This window comes from Amblyomma maculatum, chromosome 5, assembly GCF_055883805.1.
Source record: "Amblyomma maculatum isolate TAMU_Amacu chromosome 5, ASM5588380v1, whole genome shotgun sequence".
In the NCBI taxonomy this organism is placed as follows: Eukaryota; Metazoa; Arthropoda; class Arachnida; order Ixodida; family Ixodidae; genus Amblyomma; species Amblyomma maculatum.
The window spans coordinates 8,130,221-8,152,291 of NC_139348.1; the positions used below are offsets into that span (position 1 = coordinate 8,130,221).

At 46.1% G+C, this 22,071-nt stretch overlaps 1 long non-coding RNA gene across 1 annotated transcript; it reads left to right on the forward strand.

Moving 5' to 3' along the window:
• Positions 1–14,415: 14,415 nt before the first annotated feature.
• LOC146187721 (uncharacterized) lies at positions 14,416–21,200 on the forward strand. The gene is made up of 3 exons (XR_014707406.1): positions 14,416–14,557; positions 15,916–16,041; positions 20,824–21,200. It is a non-coding gene; the product is annotated as an uncharacterized LOC146187721 (long non-coding RNA).
• The last annotated feature ends 871 nt before the right edge of the window (positions 21,201–22,071 follow it).

The following is a 22,071-nucleotide window of genomic DNA, read 5'->3' on the forward strand; positions in this document are numbered from 1 at the left end:
AGGTCTTGTGGAAACGCTTCCAATGAAATCTGCAAAGTTCCACACGTGAGCCTCGTCTTTCGGCGCTTCGCCTACTATTGTGGCTACCCATGACACAATGCTACTTAGTACCTCCGTTTCGCATCAGCGGAAGCGTTTTTGTATCGCCAAATAACCGCCAGGCGCAACTCGATCGCCGCACGTTCACAGGAAGCTCGTTTCACATTTCGACACCATGCCAAGAATGCGGCGCTGCCATTGCGCGGCGAAACTCGAGCTGGGTTCTTCTCTCGCTCCGTTGGCACGTGCGGCTGCCTCTGTAGCACGCGCCCGAGCGAGCGGGCTGCGCAGACTCCGCAGACACCCGCGCGCAGCGCTATGCGCATAGGTTTTGTAGATCCGCTCCGCTGGAAACCGAGCGCTGGCGTCGCGGATAGAGTTCTTCTAGGCTGTTGAAGAATTCCGCAGAGCGCAGTATGGTAATAGTAGCCGCGGGTCTAAACGATGTCCTAAATGGTGACGCTGCAGGAGTGGTGGAAAGTTTAGCTAAGGGAGTTGACGAGATCAGGGAGTTAGCACAGCAGACGCAGATAGTTGTATGCACAGTACCAGAGGTGCTAGGATTGAACGGAAAGATGGAAAAGGACGTGATGACAGTTAATCAGGACATAAAAAAGTTAAGCCTGGAGAAGCGTTTTGAAGTGGTTGAGGTAAACAGGGAGGTACATAAAGCAGGTTTTGGTAGGGCTTTTCAGCGAGATGGCATTCATTTTAACAGAAGGGTCGGAGCAGAGATCGGCTGGCGCTTGGCAGGCAGGGCTGTAGCTTTTTTAGGGGGTCCGCGAGGACTCCGTGCACAGAGGTAGTTAGAAGTGAAGCAGAAGAAAGTGTAATAATGGAGGCTGAACCCCCAAAAATGGCAAAGCGTAGGTCGAGAAAGAAAAGTACAAAAAAGAAATTTAACACTAGGATCAGCTACATAAACATGCAAGGAGGTAGAAAAAGAGCGAAATGGCTAGAGATAGAACAGCAGTTAAGGATGACAAAATAGGTGTGCACGCTCTTTGCGAGACTCATCTTAGGGATCTAGAAGATCCGCCGTTTATAGAAGGCTACGTCTGGGAAGGGTGCAACAGAACGAGAACGGAAAGAAAGGGTGGAGGGGTGGGTACGTTGATACACCAGGGAACAAATTGGCAAAAAATTAAATCATCTTGTAAAGAACATATCTGGGTTTCAGGAACCATTGCCGGCATAAGGACATGGCTAGGGGTAGTTTATTTAGGAACAGGACATCAATGCAGGCAAGAAAACAGGGATCTTGTTGAATGTCTCAGTGACGATATAAGGCAGTTTGGAAACGGGGCCAATATTATTCTTCTGGGGGACATGAACGGCCACATCGACGATCAGGATGGATACACGGATTGTAACGGGAAGCTAATGCTAGATTTCTGCGAGCGACACGATCTAGTTATAGTAAATAGAGAAACAAAATGTGAAGGCCAGATCACGTGGGAATCCCGCAAAAGGCAGACGACCATTGACTATTGTCTAATGTCGCAGGAAATTTATAGCAAGGTCACAAAAATGGAAATAGACGAAGAAGCGGAGTGTAGTCTGGGAAGTGATCATAAACGTAGTAGTCTGCAGATGGGGCCCTTGATGAAAACAGAAATGGAACTTAGACAAAACGTAAACGCAAAATTAAACGACGATCAAATAGCGCAGATAGCAGCAGACATAGAGGAAGCAATAGAGAAAAGCCCCATGGAAGACTGGGATTATGAACAGGTAGAACTACTCATAAGGAGTAAAATTCAGGAAGTTAGAGATGCAAACCGCTGGAATGGAAAGAGGAAGCCACGGAGCTGGTGGAATAAGGAAATCAGGGAAGCTATTGAACAACAACGGGCTGCTTCAAGGGAACACCGAATGGCAAAGAAAGCACAGCCTTCTCAGGAGGAAATCGACCAAAAATAGGAATCATATTTACAAAAGAAACTTCAAGTGCAGGCCCTCGTCCAAAGTAAAATAAGACAGTCAACCGATCGCTGGATGGCTGATATACACGATGCCTCTAGAGGCGGAGCAAGAAAATTCTGGAACCATATAAGCTGGCTAGGGAAGAAGAATCAAAGAAAGCAAGATCGGATTCAAGATAACGAGGGAAATTGTTTAAAGGGAGACAACGCAGTGAACTACATTGCATCAGTTATAGCCGAGTCATTTAAGAGCGACGATAGGGTAATCTCCGCAAATCAGGAAGCAACACAAGGTAGCCGAATACAAAGCAGCTTAGAACTGACCAATCTAAACTGGAAAAAGGCAGAAAAAAAATATTCCTAAAAACACATCTACAGGAATAGATGGAATTCCGATCAAGCTGAATAATGAACTCGGTACAAAAAGTAAGGAAACGTTGTTAAAAGCTTTGGAAACAGTCATAACGAATAAGCAAATTCCGGACAGCTGGCGGCAGAATAAATGAATTTGATTTTTAAAGGGAAAGGAGAAAGGATGCACATAAAATCCTACAAGCCGATTACCATAACATCTGTAATGTACAGGTTAGCCATGCAGGCGGTGAAATTAAAAGTGCAAGCATGGGTTGAAAGTAACAAGATACTCGGAGAACTTCAGAACGGCTTTAGAAATGGTAGGCGCTTAGATGATAGCCTGTTCGTGCTTACCCAATGCATCGAAATATCTAGAGTGGAAAATAGACCTTTGTATTTGGCCTTCCTGGACATAAACGGGGCGTACGACAACGTAAGCAGGGAACTCCCGTGGAACATATTAAAAGAAGAAGGTATCGGTTATGAGATAATAGAGTTCCTACAGGAAATATACCGGGATAACAAAGTAGAAATTACGTGGGAAGGGATAAGAAGTACGGAGGATGTCAAAGTATGCAAAGGTTTAAGACAAGGCTGTCCTCTATCACCGGTGCTGTTCATGCTTTATATGATAAACCTGGAACGGAGGATACAAGACAGTAACCTAGGTTTTAACCTGTCGTATAGATTAGGTGGAAAGGCGGTAGAGGAGCGCCTCCCCGGTTTGGTGTATGCAGACGATATTGTGCTGCTAGCTGAGAGTCTGGAAAAATTGCAAACTCTAGTTAAGTATTGCGGAGACGAAGGGGATGCTCTAGGGTTCAGTTTCAGCGCAGTTAAGTCGGGTCTGATGATTTTCAACGGCTAAACTGATCATGGTCTTAAAATACAAGGCCTTGAAATACCTTGAGTAGCAGAATATAAATATTTGGGGGTATGGGTAAACGAAAGATTGGCATACATTGGAAAGCATGAGCAATCACTTAAGGCCAAAGGGCGAAGGAATGCCGGGGTAATGAAGCATAAGGTATTGTGGGGATACAATAGGTATGAGGTATTGAGGGGTATTTGGAAAGGAATTATGGTGCCCGGACTTACTTTCGGAAATGCGGTTTTGTGCCTAAAATCAGAGGTACAGTCGATATTAGAAACAAATCAGAGATCCGTTGGACGATTAGCACTAGGTGCCCACGGCAAAACTACAAATCAGGCGGTACAGGGAGATATGGGCTGGGCATCTTTCGAAGTACGGAAGCTCAGAGTAAAATATTATATGAGGAACGCCTGAGGAAATTGGACAGTAACAGATGGGCAGCTAAGGTATTTAAATACCTGTACCTAAAAAGCGTTGACTCACAATGGAGGAAAAGAACTAGGAAACTAACTAGTAAGTATGCTAGTAACAAGGACGGAGAAATAAAGAGCATTAAGCAACAGGTGAAAAACACAGAAGGTAAAAATTGGATAAATTCGATGAAAAAAAAACAGAGTGTGGAATTATACCGAAAGTGGAAAATGCAGATCAGGAAGGAAGATTTCTTTGATAACTCCAGAGGCAGTGCCCTACTTTTTGAAGCTAGATCAGGGTGCCTTAGAACACGCAGCTACAAAAAGAAGTTTAACAATGGAGATGACGCATGTGCTGTTTGTGGAAACTCCAGTGAAACAATTGACCATATTATACTCGAATGCAATGGTATCCATCCGGAAGTTGATGCAGGCGCAGTCACTGTTCCTGAAGCTCTGGGGTTTAGAGATAACAGTGGCCGGGTGAATAAACCGGCGGTGGAAACTAGAAAAAAACGGCTGGAAGATTGGTGGCTTAAAAGCAGAGAAGTGACATAATGTTAGTAATAATACGGGTGTAGTTTACAGCAATGGTAATCAACTCTGCAGGGAGTTGGTTGAAGCATTTTACATTGCTAAAGCCGAGGACAAGTGTGTGGCTAGGCGTCGGCTAGCCTTCATTGTAAGGAATTTGACCTTTTAGATAAGTCGTTAGTTAGGCCTTGACTTTGAATTGGCTTCGAATTTTCGTCTTCGCCTTCATCTTCTTCCCAATGTCTTGCATTCCACCGGTTGGGTTGTGCGCGAGCTTTTCGGAAGGAGTCTTCGTTGTTTTCTTCCGATCATAAACATTCAGTTGATAGTCCAGCCTTGTCCTGTCCTCCTCTTTGCTGTGTCTCGTGTTTTGGCTGGTTAAGTATGAACCCGTACCAACGTGCCCAGTCATCAACCTTGTTGAGTAATGTAGGAGCAAAATTTAATAAATAGAATGATGGTTGAGTTAACCATTCTAAATCAATAATTAAGATATATGGAGAAAAATGAGCATGATAGCTACTGCTACCACCCCGTTTCAAAGGGGACGCTCCTATATTCCATCCATCCATCCAGTTTGCAGAGAGTAGGTCCACTCTCCCTAACAGGTGGCGCCACTGGGATAGCCGTCATTGCTGGCCTTCGGAACGAATCGCCATGCAGTGCGGACTGCTGCTGTGCATCATATGTAAGAGCTGACTTTTAAACACCGCTGCTTTGATGCAGGTGTCATCTGCATTGTCGAAGTATTCTGCGAGGAAGTAGAGCTAATGACCGTGTTGTTTATTGGCGGAAGAACAGGCGATGCTTTCTACATAAGGTGCACATCATGGCCTAGGCCACCGTTTTTCTCGGGGGTGTATCACGAGTTCATGTTCCTTTCTGGAACAAGAAAGCGCCTGTGAATCCGCCTTTTGCGCGAGGATGTGGCGCCATCATGCGGGAGCGGGCGGGAAACACATTGAGCGGCAGTGTAGCAGACGACGCGAAAGCGCACCATACGAAATGGCCACGCCAACGCTGGTAGAAAGCGAAAGCTTCCCCCCTTTTTTGGCCTCGGAGCGGAAAGTAGTGACAGTGATTGCAGCATATGTTCACGCAGTATGGGAAGGTAGAGGGTTTTCACAATCCACTCATAACGCACGTACGCACATACTATCTTCGTATTGTTGTAAGAGCGTGTAGCGCGGGCCGTGTTCGACGTGACAGAATGAGACGCTCTCAGCGTGCAGGTTTGCGGCAGACAGGAGAGCGTGGGGGCAGAGAGAGAGAGAGAGAGAGAGAGAGAGAGAGAGAGGGGGATCTCAAAGGGCAAAGCAGCCAGGGGTTTGTTGATGCTGCAGAGCTAGGTGGAATCGTCTCCTGTGACTTTGAGCGGCGCATATGCGCGGGGTGTCTCGAGTTACCGAGCACAATGCGGTCACCGCGGCGCCGGCATGGTGCAATGGGCGTCGCTTCCTCCTCGCGTCATCTACAACCGTGCAGCTATAGGATTTCATCCACGAAGACCGGCAGAGAGGCACATATACACACCCCGTGAAAAGGGCATTGTCCCGGCCGGAATGCACACCTGCAGGAAACGCGCTGAATTTTTCTGGCAATGGATGATTCAGAGCTGTAGCCGGTTTCTGGCCTCAGGAGTCAGAACGGATGTGGTCGCAGTGGTGAAAAGGTTCTCGGTGCGCAGAGAATGGTCATTCTGTTGTGAAAGGATCTCCAGCGTTCATTTCTGCCACCGCCGCGATTTCTGCGGAATGAACAATTTGGTGACACATGTAAATCTCCTACATATCGGATGCGCATCTCGGTCAGGAACCAACCCTGTTCTACGTCCAGAGCGATCCACTCTTCAAGTGAACTAGCATGAACCCTCCAGGAGACTCATTTATTGTGCCGGGCAGTTTCCTTGCCGTTGCAAACGGTTGGACGTAGACGACGATTATCAAGCTCCCTAACGAAGTGCATCTGATTGCGTACACCAAAGGAACAAAATCCGGATGCTTCGGCGTGCACGAAGGCGAGCCTTTAATTAAAAAAAAATACTGTGCGTTGTGCAAGAGTGTCAAGTGCGTCATATGCTCCGAGCGGCAAAAGCACAGATACGACAGGTATGCATGCATCTAAACGAAATATGCATGATGAAGAGTACCTACTGGAGTTTTCACCCAGGCTGTAGCGCACCAGGGATAGCTGCAATGAGGATTTTTTCGGTGCGTGATTGCTTTAGTTGCGCCGGGGCCTGAAGGCGATGTATTTTGTCTTTCCTTTTCTTTATGTGCGAAAGGGCTAGGTAGCTTAGATATCACAGGCGGGTCTGTGCGCTAAGCCGTAATATTTAGCATGTTTTATCGTGGCTGCCTAACAAGAAAAAAAAAAAAATACGGCGTTTTAATGTACTGCCGTTCGCGAGCCTCATGACCAGCTCAACAACTCGGCTCGCGAACGGCGGTGCATCACAACAAACGCCCAATTTTTCTTTTCTTTTTGGTCAGGCGGCAGTCGCGATGAAACATGCTAAATATTACGGTCTAGCGCACACAGCCACCTGTGATATCTGCGCTACCCGGCTCCTTCGCACATAAAGAAAACAAACGACAAAATACATCGCCATCAGACGCGCCGAACAAATGCTCATTGCGGCTATCACTGGTGGGTTACAGGCTTGGTGCAAACTCCGGTAGATACTTTTCATTATGCACATTTCCTTTAGATGCATACATACCTGTAACGAAGTGTTTTTCGCACAGTCGAGAGTACGCAGTAGGTAGCTAAGGTCGGCCATTCACATCTTGACGCTTGTTGGCCCTAATTGTAGCTTCACGTCGTTGTTGGCCGCGGCTCGGCGAAGGAAACCTGAAAAACCGCGTCTTGCATCTTGGCGCGCTTAGAGAGTGGCAACCGTACGCGGCAGATGTGGTTGGCATCGCTTTGCCAAGCCTGTGACGGCCACCGTGCCGCCCGGTGCCGCCAGCCCCCGTGCACTGGCGGCGCCGAGAAACGCCGTCGACGCCGCTCAATGAGTTTCCGTCGGTCGCCGCTACGACTTCGCGCATGCGCAGAAAACTCGCGCAAAAGGCGGACTGTAGAGAAAGACTATATACCTCACGCACCAGCTCATGTTAGCACCGGCAGTACCCATGGGAATGCGAGAACGACCCTGACGTTTTCTGAGTTGTATACTCCGTCTTTGCACTGCTGCCGCGCTATTTTCGCAGGGCGTTAAGAAGTACCTTGATGTGGCTATTAATGTATATGCATTTATTAGAATTGATTATGCATAGAAGAAAATTCAGTGTGGGCATGCCATTGAATCTGCTTACTTTAATTAGGTACTGTTTCCAAAGATATGCGGGTTCGAATTCCGGCCTCGGCGGCTGCTTTTCCGTGAAGCTGAAAACCCAGCGCCCGTGTGCTGTGCGATATCAGTGCACGTTAAGAACCCCAGGGGGCGGCAATTTCTGCAGCACTCCACTCATAGCCTGAGTCGCTTTGGGACGTTAAACCCCACAAACCAAACCAAACTTTAATTAGACAAGCACTGCTGCAATACATGTAATAACTGCTACTTTTATAAAACTAATGCACGACAAATGATGCAATTTACCATGATAAGATTTGTTATATCCCCGCTTGCTTGGGCTCTGAATTCTGGTTCAGTTTCGAGTCGCCTTTGCCCGAGCGCAGGTGAATGCCGCTGAGCGCCTGATGCGGCCTTCAAGTCTTTTGAAGCCAGGACGTTTACAGGAGTTAAAATTATATCTTATCAATTGTCGGGAATTACACGCGCGTCCATATTGAGCAGTAAGTATTGTGCACAATGTCAAATGGTGAACAATTATATTGCGTCTCAGCCAGCACGGTCTGAACATGCGTTCGCCCTTTTCGCAAGAAAATAAAAAAAAAGTACGTTTGAGGGAATAATCAGTTTGTAATCTATTCAGTATTACAGAACATTATGTTTTCCACAAAAAGCGCTAGAGAGGCAATTGATAAAGAAAAAAGAAACGCGTCGTCGGCGGACGGGTTTGTCGAAACGTTCTATCCGATGCAGACAGTCATAAGGACCAAATAAAAGAGCTATAAATGGTTATATAAACATTTCTTAGCGCCTACATATACTATGGGCATTGACATGAAGTTTTTTGGTTGTCGTTGTCTCCAGCGACAGCGGGTACGCCGCACCGTACAGCCGAGTACCAGCGCGCCGGAAGCCGTCAAACCAGAAGGCCCGAAGGCCAGTGATGGCGGAAGGGTCACATGGTCAAATATGGCAGCGCCCATGCGCTCACGCTGTAAAGGGTCTATAGAGTTTCATACCACTGTGTGGGGCGCCTCCTGGCTGGCCTAGCCACCTAGCGGCGGTGGGATGGGCACGCACGCACGAATAAAGTTGTGTTTCATTTCTACAAAAAGCTAACATTAAGGGTATTATTTTACTGTACATGGTAGTTCTCTTATTATTATTGTGTACAAACGCATGCTAAACAACAACATTTTTTTTTAATTGACGTCATTTACGTCACTTCCTCCATGTGTGAAAATATCCACTGCCTGCCTTTGCCTTTTTTTAGTGGCCCGTGCCATGGCACGGCCGATCAATGGAGGCGCACTTGGTGCGGCCCGTCGCGTCGCGCCTCAATGGCCGGGGAAGCGCGTATTGGGAGAAGTTACAGTTTTCGCCGTCATTCACAGCGGGGCCGCCACCACTCCAGGACAAGGAAGGAAGGAAGATTTCTTTGATAACTCAAGAGGCAGTGCCCTACTTTTTGAAGCTAGATCAGGGTGCCTTAGAACACGCAGCTACAAAAAGAAATTTAACAATGGAGATGACGCATGTACTGTATGTGGAAACTCCAGTGAAACAATTGACCATATTATACTCGAATGTAATGGTATCCATCCGGAAGTTGATGCAGGCGCAATCCCTGTTCCTGAAGCTCTGGGCTTTAGAGATTACAGTGGCCGGGTGAATAAACCGGCGGTGGAAACTAGCAAAAAACGGCTGGAAGATTGTTGGCTTAAAAGCAGAGAAGTGACATAATGTTAGTAATGTAGGAGCAAAATTTAATAAATAGAATGATGGTTTAGTTAACCATTCTAAATCAATAATTCCGTCCGTCCGTCCGTCCGTCCGTCCGTCCGTCCGTCCGTCCGTCCGTCCATCCGTCCGTCCATCCATCCATCCATCCATCCATCCATCCATCCATCCATCCATCCATCCATCCATCCATCCATCCATCCATCCATCCATCCATCCATCCATCCACCCACCCACCCACTCGTCCGTCCGTCCGTCCGTCCATCCATCCATCCATCCATCCATCCATCCATCCATCCATCCATCCATCCATCCATCCATCCATCCATCCATCCATCCATCCATCCATCCATCCATCCATCCATCCATCCATCCATCCATCCATCCATCCATCCATCCATCCATCCATCCATCCATCCATCCATCCATCCATCCATCCATCCATCCATCCATCCATCCATCCATCCAAGGCGCCGCCGGCACGGACGAGCAGACGACGCGGAAGGAGCGCGCTGGCTGGGTTGGCGCGTGTTATCGTTTTGACTACTCAGCATAACCGCGTGGTTCTGATAGTTCTGCATGCGTGTCGTCGGTGCCTGTGTCAACAACGTCCTAAGCGTATGCAACACCATGCCAGGCAACTGCTGTGTGCCGCTGTGCACCATTAAAGCAAGAAAAGATCGGTTACCATGAGTTCCCGTGCGATTCAGAACGTCGAGCAGCATGGCTGAAGAACATATCTCGGGAGGGCTAGGATGGAAAAGGAAGCCGTATACTCACTGCTCTTCACAGATGACGATTACAGCAAGAACATAAAACTGAAAATCCTGCTTCCTTCAGCTGTCCCCTCCGTGTTCCCGAACTGCCCACATTACAAGTTACTCACGCGGGCTCATGTTGAGCCAAACAACCTTGAAAAAATTAATGTGCGCAGGTCAATAGCTTTATTTTCCCCACTTGTTATAGCTACACTCCATTTCCTCCTGGACAACCCCCCGTGTCATCCTGAAGCATGTGTGTTTCAAGATAGCTGCGCCACGATGACTTTTATGACGATGATATCAAAATGGTATGCCTTGCCCAACATCGCATAAGTGAAGCCATGGAGACACCAAGAGGAGCCGCTCTATTTGTCAGATGACGAGCGACTCTCTTGGTTAGAGTTGGACTTTGCCATATCGAAGACATTCAGGTCCAAGGAGGCACGCCGACGCAAAGGCTAACCAAACAAACGTACGAAGCAATAATCATGACAACCAGATCCACAGTGGCGCAAATTAAGTACCTTCTTGATCACATCAAGTACCTTACAACAATGTCTTCTGTGTGCCTTAGTAGTGCATTGCATTTAACCGAATTTTATTTTCAGCTTCCGATACGCCCTAAAGCAGGCTCTGAAAGCGGGTCTATACTATCGATTTTTAGCAGCCTAAGGCAATTCAAAGGCGGGAACGACAAATTTGGCGCAAGGGCTGCAGTTTTCACCTCGGAGAAAATACTAAAGGTACCACTAGCAAAAAAATATATATATATTGACTGAGATTATACACATTTTGCCATGCTTTGTGTAGGTTGGCATCTTGCGAGCATCAGTCTGCAAATGCACCTATCAACCATAGACAGCTATAAAACTTGGCATTCGTGATTATGAAAGTCGTACCTTGCCAACTGCTATATCACGTCTGCTGCGAGAGAGTTTTCGTGTCAGCTTGGATTCTTTCATGTGTGGTGTGAACCAGCAGCTGAGATAGAGTTAGCACCGATTGCATTCTTGGCTGGTTACCTTGCACGCCCATTTGAAGAGAAAGTATGAATATTTTTACAGAATCTCATGAAACATTGTTATTTATTCTGTTTTCAGTGCCTGCCCGTGCTTTCATTATTTATATATTACCAAAGTTTAAACAACTTCTAGTGCTTACTTTAGAGTGTCAATAATTTTATTTTATCAGTCCCCATCCATTTATTAACTTTGTGCCTTGTGATTCCTGCAAAACCCTGGACTTATCAAAATTCTTGATGATGGACGCTTAAGGTATCTGAAAATCACCATGCACCTTTGTTAGCGAGGTGATGAAGTGCCCGGAGGTCAGAAGAAGCAGCAAGCTATGCAACATGTTGGTTTCATCCCTTCTTCCCTATTTTGTGCAATTTCCGGAGTTGATTTGCGAGAGAGAAGACCGCAGTCGCACTAAGGACCTAACCAAACTAATGCGACCACTGCTGACCAACTGGACAGGCAACATCAATCAGACAGTGGCAAAAATCACGCTTGCACATAAACCTTTTTCGAGAAAAGTTCTTCGCTTGTAAAATAAGCTTGCGTGTCTTCTGTGCATCACGCGGCTTTATAATCAAACGAGAAAAAAATGGCCTGAGCCTGCGGGCGTGCCATTGAACTGGCTGTCTTGTGTTGTTTCTTTTGCAACAGTTTCTGTTAGCTAGTATGTTTTGGTGGTGGTACCCACTTGAATATTATTTCCAGTGAAAACGGAGGAACAGGCTGAACAATAATGTTGAACGCTACGTCCTGAATTGTAAGTTTCCAGAAAAGTGCACGCTGAATCAATGGCCCCAAACCAAGTCCCGATTTCAAGATTGCAATAACTAATACGTTATTACAGTGGTTGAAACGCAAATAAATGGGTGCGCACTCAGCGAAGCACACGACTGCCTCGTTCTCGTTGTAAACGGAAGACCACGAATGACTTGGAAAAGCCTAGTGATGATGACTTGCCGCTATCACCTTATCAATAGCAAGCTTGCACATAGCATCACATACTGTGTGAAACGCCGCTCTTAATCCTAAATTGAGCAAGTGCCGGCCACGCGGACGCCGAAACGAAAGCACAGCCACGGCCGCTGCGCGCAGCTCTCCGCCCAGACTCGTCCCGGAGCGGTGGCGCCGCAGCGGTGGCGATGAGAACTAGGCGCAATACGGCTCTTCTGGGCGACGCGACGGGCCGCACCCAAGTATAACCCAAGTGCACCTCCATTGAGCGGCCGTGGCCATCATGGAGGAAGGAAAGAACTTCTTCCTTCCTCCATGGTGGCCATGGTCTCCGAGATCACCTCCGCGCGCACGTTTCTCTCCAACCGGCCGGAGAGAGCGTAAGTTGTAAAAGGGGCGTCTTTTGCCGCACCGCGGCGCTCGCCACCTATGCATCAAGTGTTCCGCCGCAGCTCGGCGCAAACTAGAAAACACGAGTTTCCTCAAGTCGAGCTGCCAGCTTTAAAATACCACGGGCAAGACGGCAGCCGACAATTTCGCTATCGTTAAAGTACTAATAATATAAGGCCCATACGCGCAAATGTACAAATGTAAAAAGTTAGGCAGCGACTACCCGAAGCTGCATGCCTGCTTGCAGCATGCATGCGTGCTCTGGCGCTCTCTGCTGCGATTCCGCGTTTTTTTTGTCAGTGTGTATATACACGCCGTACATTTGCGAGTTCATTAACTCGCTGAATACAGTATTTACGAGTGCGGCGACTTACACAAACATCCATCGCATGAATTGCATTCCATAAATGGTTCCGCCATAGCCACATGATTATTGCTTACTTAGATGCATGTCACGACAACTATTTTTTTTTTCTCGCACGATTTTAAAGCAGCCTTGGAAGGTCGTAAGCACGCAAGTTCGATAGAGTCCTTACGGAAAACAATTTACATAGTTTTTTTTGGAGGACAAGCCAAGCCGAGTGAGGAAGACGTGCTTCGCATACGCTCAGCTCTCCGTTTCATACATCAAGTGCAACACTGTCAAAGCTACAGCTCTTGTTTGCGCTCTCCGAAACCGCGGTGAAAAATAGTGCCCGCTCTTTACGAGAGGAAATAGCACTTATTTTGTTTGCAAGCTTAATACATCTTACATTCGCCATCAACTTTATAAAGAGCACCTTTTTTAGGGAGAAAGGATCGGATTCGGTGAATTATTATGTGTTTTATGTCGTTTTCGTTCGTGTCGCGTTTTCGCTGCCCCGCAACCTTGCCAGCTGTGCCACTAGATGGCGCTCGCTGTGCCCTCCTGTACTCTTAACTGCTAGGATTGAACGGAAATATTGAAAAGGACGTGGTGACAGTTAATCAGGGCATAAGAAAGTTAAGCCTGGAGAAGCGTTTCGAAGTGGTTGAGGTAAACAGGGAGGTACATAAAGCAGGTTTTGGTAGGGCTTTTCAGCGAGATGGCATTCATTTTAACAGAAGGGTCGGAGCAGGGATCGGCTGGCGCTTGGCAGGCAGGGCTGTAGCTTTTTTAGGGGGTCCGCGAGGACTCCGTGCACAGAGGTAGTTAGAAGTGAAGCAGAAGAAAGTGTAATAATGGAGGCTGAACCCCCAAAAATGGCAAAGCGTAGGTCGAGAAAGAAAAGTACAAAAAAGAAATTTAACACTAGGATCAGCTACATAAACATGCAAGGAGGTAGAAAAAGAGCGAAATGGCTAGAGATAGAACAGCAGTTAAGGATGACAAAATAGGTGTGCACGCTCTTTGCGAGACTCATCTTAGGGATCTAGAAGATCCGCCGTTTATAGAAGGCTACGTCTGGGAAGGGTGCAACAGAACGAGAACGGAAAGAAAGGGTGGAGGGGTGGGTACGTTGATACACCAGGGAACAAATTGGCAAAAAATTAAATCATCTTGTAAAGAACATATCTGGGTTTCAGGAACCATTGCCGGCATAAGGACATGGCTAGGGGTAGTTTATTTAGGAACAGGAGATCAATCCCAGACGGCCACTGACGTCCGACGGACAACCGAACTCGGCCGCAACTCGGCGGCCGATTTCGGACGTCCGCCGGAATTCCGGCGTACGTACGAAAGCGGATGGTCGAATCCGTTCGCCCAGCGGACAGCCGCCGTACGTCCGCCACTGGATTTGCTTTTACACAGCTATGATATAGTTTGTAGTCGTCGTGCTCGTCTGAACTGCGTATAAATCAGTAATACCGTCAAGTCTGCATTATATGATGCCAGAGCGAATCGATGCGATAGAAAGCGTTTCCATTAAACAGTTTTTTTTTTATTTTCCGCGTGTTTCATCGTTGAATTCTTCCATCAAAATTTTTGATTAAAAGTTAAATGACCATTAAACATTTTTCTATCATGATGCTTCGGTGAAATTTTAATCAGTGGCTGAATAGACGCAGCAAGCAGCAAGCTCAAAAAGAACGAAACCGAACCTATCCTAAAAAAAATCTGAAATGAGCCAATCCAATCCACCTGACAAGTTGAAGTTTAGTCATGGAAGATGGCTTCACGTTTCCGTGTTCTGCATTTTCTGCGCAGTTACAAATACCTACGGCAGTAATGCACTGCTAGCATTGTTTTTGCTGTGGCTTTGTGCGGCTGGCACACTTTGTTCACCCGCCGATTCCAAAGTAAGTATTTCACCGAACTTTTGTTTCTTTAGTGGAACTTTTCGATGCACCGATAGTGGTGAGCTTTTGGGTAAGGAAACAGCTCTGTACAGCAGCCGAACGGTCGAGTGTTTTAGGCGAGACTGACAGGATGGCTCCGCGCCGACTAACTAAAGTGCAGCCTCAAGTCTGAGGGCCATCTTTCTCGGCATTACTGGATGCTGCGCCAGTAAGCCGCGCAACTTCTCTGTCTCTGATAAAGGAGTGCCTGCCCGAGCTTTAAAGGAGTTAATTTGTTAACCATGCGCAACGTGCTGAGTTGTAAAAACTATACGAGAAAACTTTTGCACTCCTCGAGCCTATCGTGCGACATGTTTTTTTTCTTTTCTTTCTTTTTTTTTTTTTTTTAATGGACAGCCGCTTATCTTTCTCTCTCGAGCTTTACGGCAACTACAGTTTCTAGAAGGAACGGCTGTAGCTACTAAATAACTAAAGGTTTAGTACTCTCCTTCAGCTTTGACGAACCAGGACAGCACCTTGCGCATGTTGGTTATGCATGTGGGACCGAACCGCGCAGAACAACCGGACAAGGAGATGAGAGAAAAAAAAAAAGTCAGCACTTCTTTTTCTTGACCCGTTGTTCTGCGCTATTCTGGGACGAATTTGGCATACCGCCGCCGCGATACAGTTGGGCTGTGAGCTCTGGTACCTGCAACGCCTTCTTTTATGCAAAACAGGCATACTGGGAGGCCATGCAAGCCGCGGGCTAAAAAAAAAAAAAAAAAAAAAAACCCGAGTTGAGCAAAAGTGAGATGAAAACAAAATTGTTGCTTTGTCCTTACAGATATTCAAAGGCTCCTCAGAACTTCACTGCATTATTGACAGCGAGATAATGCCAAAGCTACACTAGAGCCATGCAGCACCTTATAGTGCATGATACTGAGCTTATGTCTCGCACTGAAAGCTCTTACCATGTTCTTAGATTATCATATTAAAGTAGCTTTAAACCCATGCTTGTTAATACAGTGATAGCCATAAATTGAACCTAGGGCATCATGCTCACATACAAGGCTTCTGATAACTGCTGGTCACATGATGTGGGCTATAGCAGAAACCTGTACCTGGTCATCTTACAAGCATTTGTGCAATTGATGCTTTTAATGTGTTGTAAAAGTTTTTGTGTTCTGTTTCTGTATGGGAATGCTTTCCTTATTGAAGGCTAACATTTGGCTTGCTACAGCAAAACCTCTACCTAGTCATCCTAAAAACAGCTCCGCAGTTGGTGCTTTTAGTGTGTTCTAAAAGTATTTGTGTTCTGCTTCTGTATGGCAATGCTTTTCTCGTTGAAGACTAGCATGAGGCTTCCAAAAATTTTTCAGATGCCATTTGCTGTAGCCGATTTCGTAGGCCAACAGGAAGCAGCATTTTGAACATGGAAAACTGTCATCCACGGGGGAAAAACAGCAACATCTCTTTGCATTCTCATTTCTTTGGTATGGCTAAAAGTGAGTATTGTATCATTATCTATATTATTAATATTGAATCATGATTGTCAGTGTTGAAGTTGTTTGAGCGTGATGATTTTAAACATACAGGACATCCCTTCGACATTAAGGTTTTAGCTTGTTTACATGTAGGATGTAGAACTGGTTTCAACAAACTTTATGCAGCAAATTCTTTTTACATTGTCCACCATGTTACTTTTTGTCATTGTCCATTGAAGTAAATGACCAGTATTTTACGTTTACACAGTCGTCCACTCTTAGCTTGAATGGGAATGTGTGGCATGCAGTTTGCAAAATAGCAATGCATCCGTCACAGCCATGCATCAAGGCTAAGTGGCTTGTGCGTAGAGGGACCAGCCGCTCCAGCTTCACGTCACCTGCCTCTTTGCTCCGGTGTGCAGACATGCATTGAGGCAAAGTGGTTTATGTGTAGAGAAACCAGGAGCTTCTTTGTCACATCTGGCTGTTTGTTACGGTGTACAGATGCACATCGAGGCAAAATAGCTGATGTGTAGAGGGACCAGGAGCTGCTGCTTAACGTCGTTCGCCTCTTTACTACAGTGCACAGCCGTGCATTGATGCTAAGTGGCTTGTGCATGGAGGGCCCAGGAGCTGCAGCTTCACGTCTGCCTCTTCGCTCAGGTACGCAGGTGCGTATTGAGGCAAGATGGCTTATGCATAGAGGGACCAGGAGCTGCTGTGTGGTGTAGTCTGTATATTTGCTATGGTGCGTATCGAAGTACAATGGGGGGGCTCATGTGTAAAGGTACCATGAGCTGCTGCGTTATGTCGTCTGCCTCTTTACTATGGTTCGCAAGCATGCATCAAGGCAAAGTGGCTTATGCATAGAAGGACCAGGAGCTGTTGCTTCACATCTGCTATGATGCGCAGCTGCATATTGTGGGTGGTGGTGGAAAACATTGCCATCAGATACAAATATAGGAGGTTACTCACTAGCTGACCCTGAGGGGGCCTGACCTGACAAAAACAAGGGGTCCCTAGTTTGGGACCCCAGTGGTGGTAGAGGGACTAGAACTGGTACTTCACGCTGTCTGCCTCTTCGCTACGGTGTGCAGCTGCGATGAATGCAGTGGCATCTCAAAAAGTGCATGCCACGCACTCGCATGTTCAGCCTGAGTGGACGACTGTGTACCTGCTATAGCTTTGTTATTCATAGAATAAACCTAGGCCAAGTTGGATAGCTCACCTCATATGTGGTCAGCAAAGAAAAGCCACTCCAGAAAATCTGATGCATTTACTGTCATAGGATTCTTATTCATATACATGCTACTGACAAGTCAGATTCTTCACCCTCAGAAATGCCAGAAAAATAACCAAGGGTGCGTCTGTAATAGTCTAGCTTGCTCTTTCTCTGCATTGCTGTGGGTGGGACAGGTGTGAATCTTTGATTTTAAGCTTGCAACAAGTATGTTATTGTAGTTTAAAGGCAAAACGGTACTAATAATCGTAGCCCCCCGTGGCCTTTATCCCCTTTTAATAGTGTTGCTAGACACCGAATTATTAGTTTACTCTGCACTGTTTCTGTCTAGTTAATGTGCGGAGATGTACAGCCTCGTCCACTTCTAGCTATAACATGCTCACCGCCTTCAAAACGCTGTTGCGTTCGAACCGGCCACACAATAAAGCTAAGTGGCAGGCCATGTGAAGCAGCACATCCGGGTCCCTGTGTGTGTGCACCGATTTGCATCAATATGTGGCTGTTTCGTACGTAATGTTGATTTGAAAGCAGTGTCTGTGTTATAGCTAGAAGTGGACGACCCTGTACATATATTTATATGACTTGGAGTTGTCGACTTTGCACTTAGAAACATTGTAGCGTTATCTGATGTGTTGCTTTCATTTCTTTAATGATTTCTGTAAGGGATCGGTGGGTATGCTAGGCACCTTTATTAGTCTGCTCTTTTTGGGTCACCTGTTCACTGCCCAGCTGCGGCCGTCTCCCACTTGCCCTCGGACAGGAGGCAGAGAGACGTGCACAGAGAGGCAGCTACAGCAGCTACAGTGCTTAACGGAAACGTAGGCAGAGAGGGAAAGAAGTTCCCTCTTCCGAGGACTTTGCTGTCGCACTTGAAGACGCGGGGACAAGCAGTTTGTTCTCGTTGCTGTGTCATGTAGGGGGCTCATTTTTATTTCAGGAGCTTTACGAACAGTATACAACTAAGGGGTCCTTAGTACTAAGCGTACTAAGGGGTCCTTAGTACTCTGACTGGACCCATCACCCGGAGGTAGCACAGCTTTGAAACGAGCACCTCTTTTGGAAGAACTGCTTATCGTTCAAAGAAAAAACACTGTCAGGTTGAAGGGTGTAAGGCCCTCTTCCTTGTTGGGGAGCCCATAAAAGTGACAATTATTCAGTGCAGGCGCGCTGAGTGGGGTCTCGTTGAGGATTCCAACCCTGGATGTCAACAATGGTAGGAGATGGCGGCGTTGAAAAAGGGCAAGTGTGTAACAGTGACGGTATGATGCGGAGCGGGAGGATGTGGGTTGGCTCTTCTGATGTGGTCCGCAATGGTGCTGACTCAGACGCCAATAATTGCAATAATTGCCCTGTAAAAGGAGCCGCCAAGGATGCAAGCTTTGGGCAATGGTTGCGCACGTGGGACACCGTTTTGATGGGTTCTATTTATTTTTTCTCTTTTTTTTCCTAGGGGAGAGAGTTTGGCATGTGACCTAGTGAGCCAATCATTTCGAGGTCCATTCTCTAAATTCCGTTTGTTGTGAAACGAATTTGTTGTCCCTTTTGCATTGCTTGTATTAGGGAGAGGATGAAGAACTTATGAAAGTGGAAAGACATGCCAAAACGTTTGCTAGCCAGTCATGTGTGAGTTCGTTGTCGTTGGGGATGAGAAATGTGGGCGGTGTCCCGAAGTTAATGAAACGGCCCTGCGGCCTGGAGAACTCGTTCTGAGCTAGATTTTGATCTCTTTCCTCTTCGGCATAGATCATGGTCATTGTTTCACCTGTTGTAAATACATACATTCATGTACAAAATTTTCAGTTCATCTTCCTCTCCGTGTGCAAGTTGTTGTGGCCAGATGCAGTAAATTCGCTATTTTCATTTCTATATAACGTGCCTTTCTGAAGATGGTGAGCTCTTTTGTCCAATTCTGTAAGAAAGCAGCAAAGTGCTCCCAAATCTTCCACAAAACTGTGTGATATCTTTAATACTAACTGCAGCTCGGTGTCACTCAAAACATGTAGTTGAGGTAGATTTCTTCCCCCCCCCCCCCTCTTTTTGTTCGTTCAAATGAGGACCAGCGGACACTAACTCTTGCTTTTGTAATGCCCTAGGCCCCGCCTTAAGGCAGTACTCCAATGTCAATACCATCTTTATAGCTATGGCTGTCCAACAGCACTAATGTCTTTTATATACTTCTTTTACTAATCTCTTACCCAAGTGGTGGCTTATACTACGGGGGCGAAAGTCTCTGGACAGTATGTCTGGAGATTTTGGACTAGAATCGCGATGTAAACGAATTGTGACCTTATTTCTCTTGCACACATGAAAGAACTAACGTTCAACTTTCACATCGACAAGTATGGTCCGAGTTTCCTGGTCGATGTAAAAGTTATGTGCTTTGATTGCAGTTTGTGTAGTCCACACACTTGTCCCCGATATTACATAGGGGCAAATTAGGTGCCTTTACAGGGGCAGTTTCTTTGGCGCCCACTACCTTCCCCATAAAAAAGCTACAGTGTTGCTTGTGAACAGCTGGCTGCATTTATAAATACTATTATTTTTTTTTGTAATTTGTTGTGCGTAGTTGAGAAATCCATGACATACATGCACAGCTGGTTGCCAGAATTCTGCAACCATATTTCAGTAACTAACATCCATGCTGCATGCTGCCGGTAATACATCAGGAGCTTGTGGTTGTTAGCTTTTTGTGTTTTGTGTAACTATAAGCCTTGCTATTGTAATGTCACATATAGTGCTGTGGATAAACAAATAACTTTACTTTTAACTCTTGTAGAAGCATGAACACTGCGCAGTCACTGCGGCGGGCTATGCTTCCACATTGGGCTTTAGCCACATGTCAAATGTCTATCTTTATTCTGCTGCAGCAGCTTGCATGTTATCAGATAAGTTACTTCGTCGCAGCTGCTCTAAGGAGACGCTTTCTAGACGCTTGTAGCCTAGATGTTGATGTCGATATACCCCCGACACGCCCAAGGAATGTCTTCGGTAGAGGGTACATGGAAACCAGTGAAATGTGCAGTTTACAGAACAAAAAGGTAACAATTTTAAATGATGTTATTATTGATCACTTCTTTTCAGAGCAGGAACAATGACTTTAGAAATCTGCCTGTTAAACCGCTCAAAATGCAGGTTTCTGCCGCCAATGCGTACCTGTGTAATACTGCAATGCTCTGGCTGTGCTTTATGTTCATATACAGCATCCTTTATGCTTAGTTTCTATGCATGTGCACTCCATGTCTTGGGCATTGCTGAGGGCGCATAGCAGCAAGCATAACATGCCATGTTTGGTCAGAGTGGCATGTTCAAAAAGACGACATAAAAACATTAAAATACTGAATGCCAGGTTCTGGTCAAACTATGTTTGTATCTTTTGTTATTCTGCATGGGTTTTGCTGCAGTTATATGACCTTTCTATATAGTATGTGACAGTTCTGAATGGAGATGCATGCGTACAGTGCCATCTGGAAAAAGCAATTGAGAGAAACTGGCAGTTGCCCTTGGAGATGTGTAATCAAAGTTCAGCACAGATAGCTTGAATTTCATTTTCCCTTCTATTGCAGGAGGAGCCCAGCCTGCTCTTTCCATCTTAGGCCTGAAAGACCAGCAACAGCTGATCGAGCAAATGCACAGGATAGTAACTGCTCCTGGAATCCCGGCCTGCGGAGGCCGCCCACAGAGAACTTGATCATCTCCTCGTTAATTCCGAAATATTAGGTTTCAATAAATACCTTTTCCTTCACCACCTCCCCAAGGCAAGAGCTGTCACGGCCAAGGATAATTAAAAAAAATTATTCAAGTAGATTCTTAATACTCCAGTTGGCCTGCATTTTACCATGCCATTCCTTAACATCAATATTTTTTTAGTGTAGACTATTTATGCATGCAGTTTTTGCAATAAAGCCAAAAAAAATGCTTTTTTTACAACCTCTCATGCTGGTATGCCTATGCACTTAGCATGTTTTCAGGAATGGTGCATTTGTGTGAAGCTCAGCTAGCATATGTGCCTCTTTGATGGAAGTTATAATTGCACACTACTGTTCAGTGCTTAGTGCGTGAAAGTAAAGCAGACAACAGAAAACTTGAACCTGTTGCATATTCTGTTGTCTGCTTTACTCTCACGACAAAGGCATTGAGCACTAGTATGTGACTGAAATTTCCATGGCACATGCTTGCTGAGCTTTACACAAATGTTATTGGCAAGTTTTTACACCAATAGCGGGCCCTGCAAGCATGTTCCGGGAAACGTCCGAATGTCCGCCTCCGGCTGCCCGTCGGACGTCCGTGGGACGCGATCCGGATCCACGAACGACAGTCCGACGGACGTCCGCTGTACGTATATCGAACATAACCGGACTTCCGTCGGATGTCCGAAGGTCCGAAAACGGACGTCCGTCGGTCGACCGTCGGACGTCTATGGCCGTCTGGGATGCAGGCAAGAAAACAGGGATCTTGTTGAATGTCTCAGTGACGATATAAGCCAGTTTGGAAACGGGGCCAATATTATTCTGCTGGGGGACATGAACGGCCACATCGACGATCTGGATGGATACACGGATTGTAACGGGAAGCTAATGCTAGATTTCTGCGAGCGACACGATCTAGTTATAGTAAATAGAGAAACAAAATGTGAAGGCCAGATCACGTGGGAATTCCGCAAGAGGCACACAACCATTGACTATTGTCTAATGTCGCAGAAAATTTATAGCAAGGTCACAAAAATGGAAATAGACGAAGAAGGGGAGTGTAGTCAGGGAAGTGATCATAAACGTATTAGTCTGCAGATGGGGCCCTTGATGAAAAGAGAAATG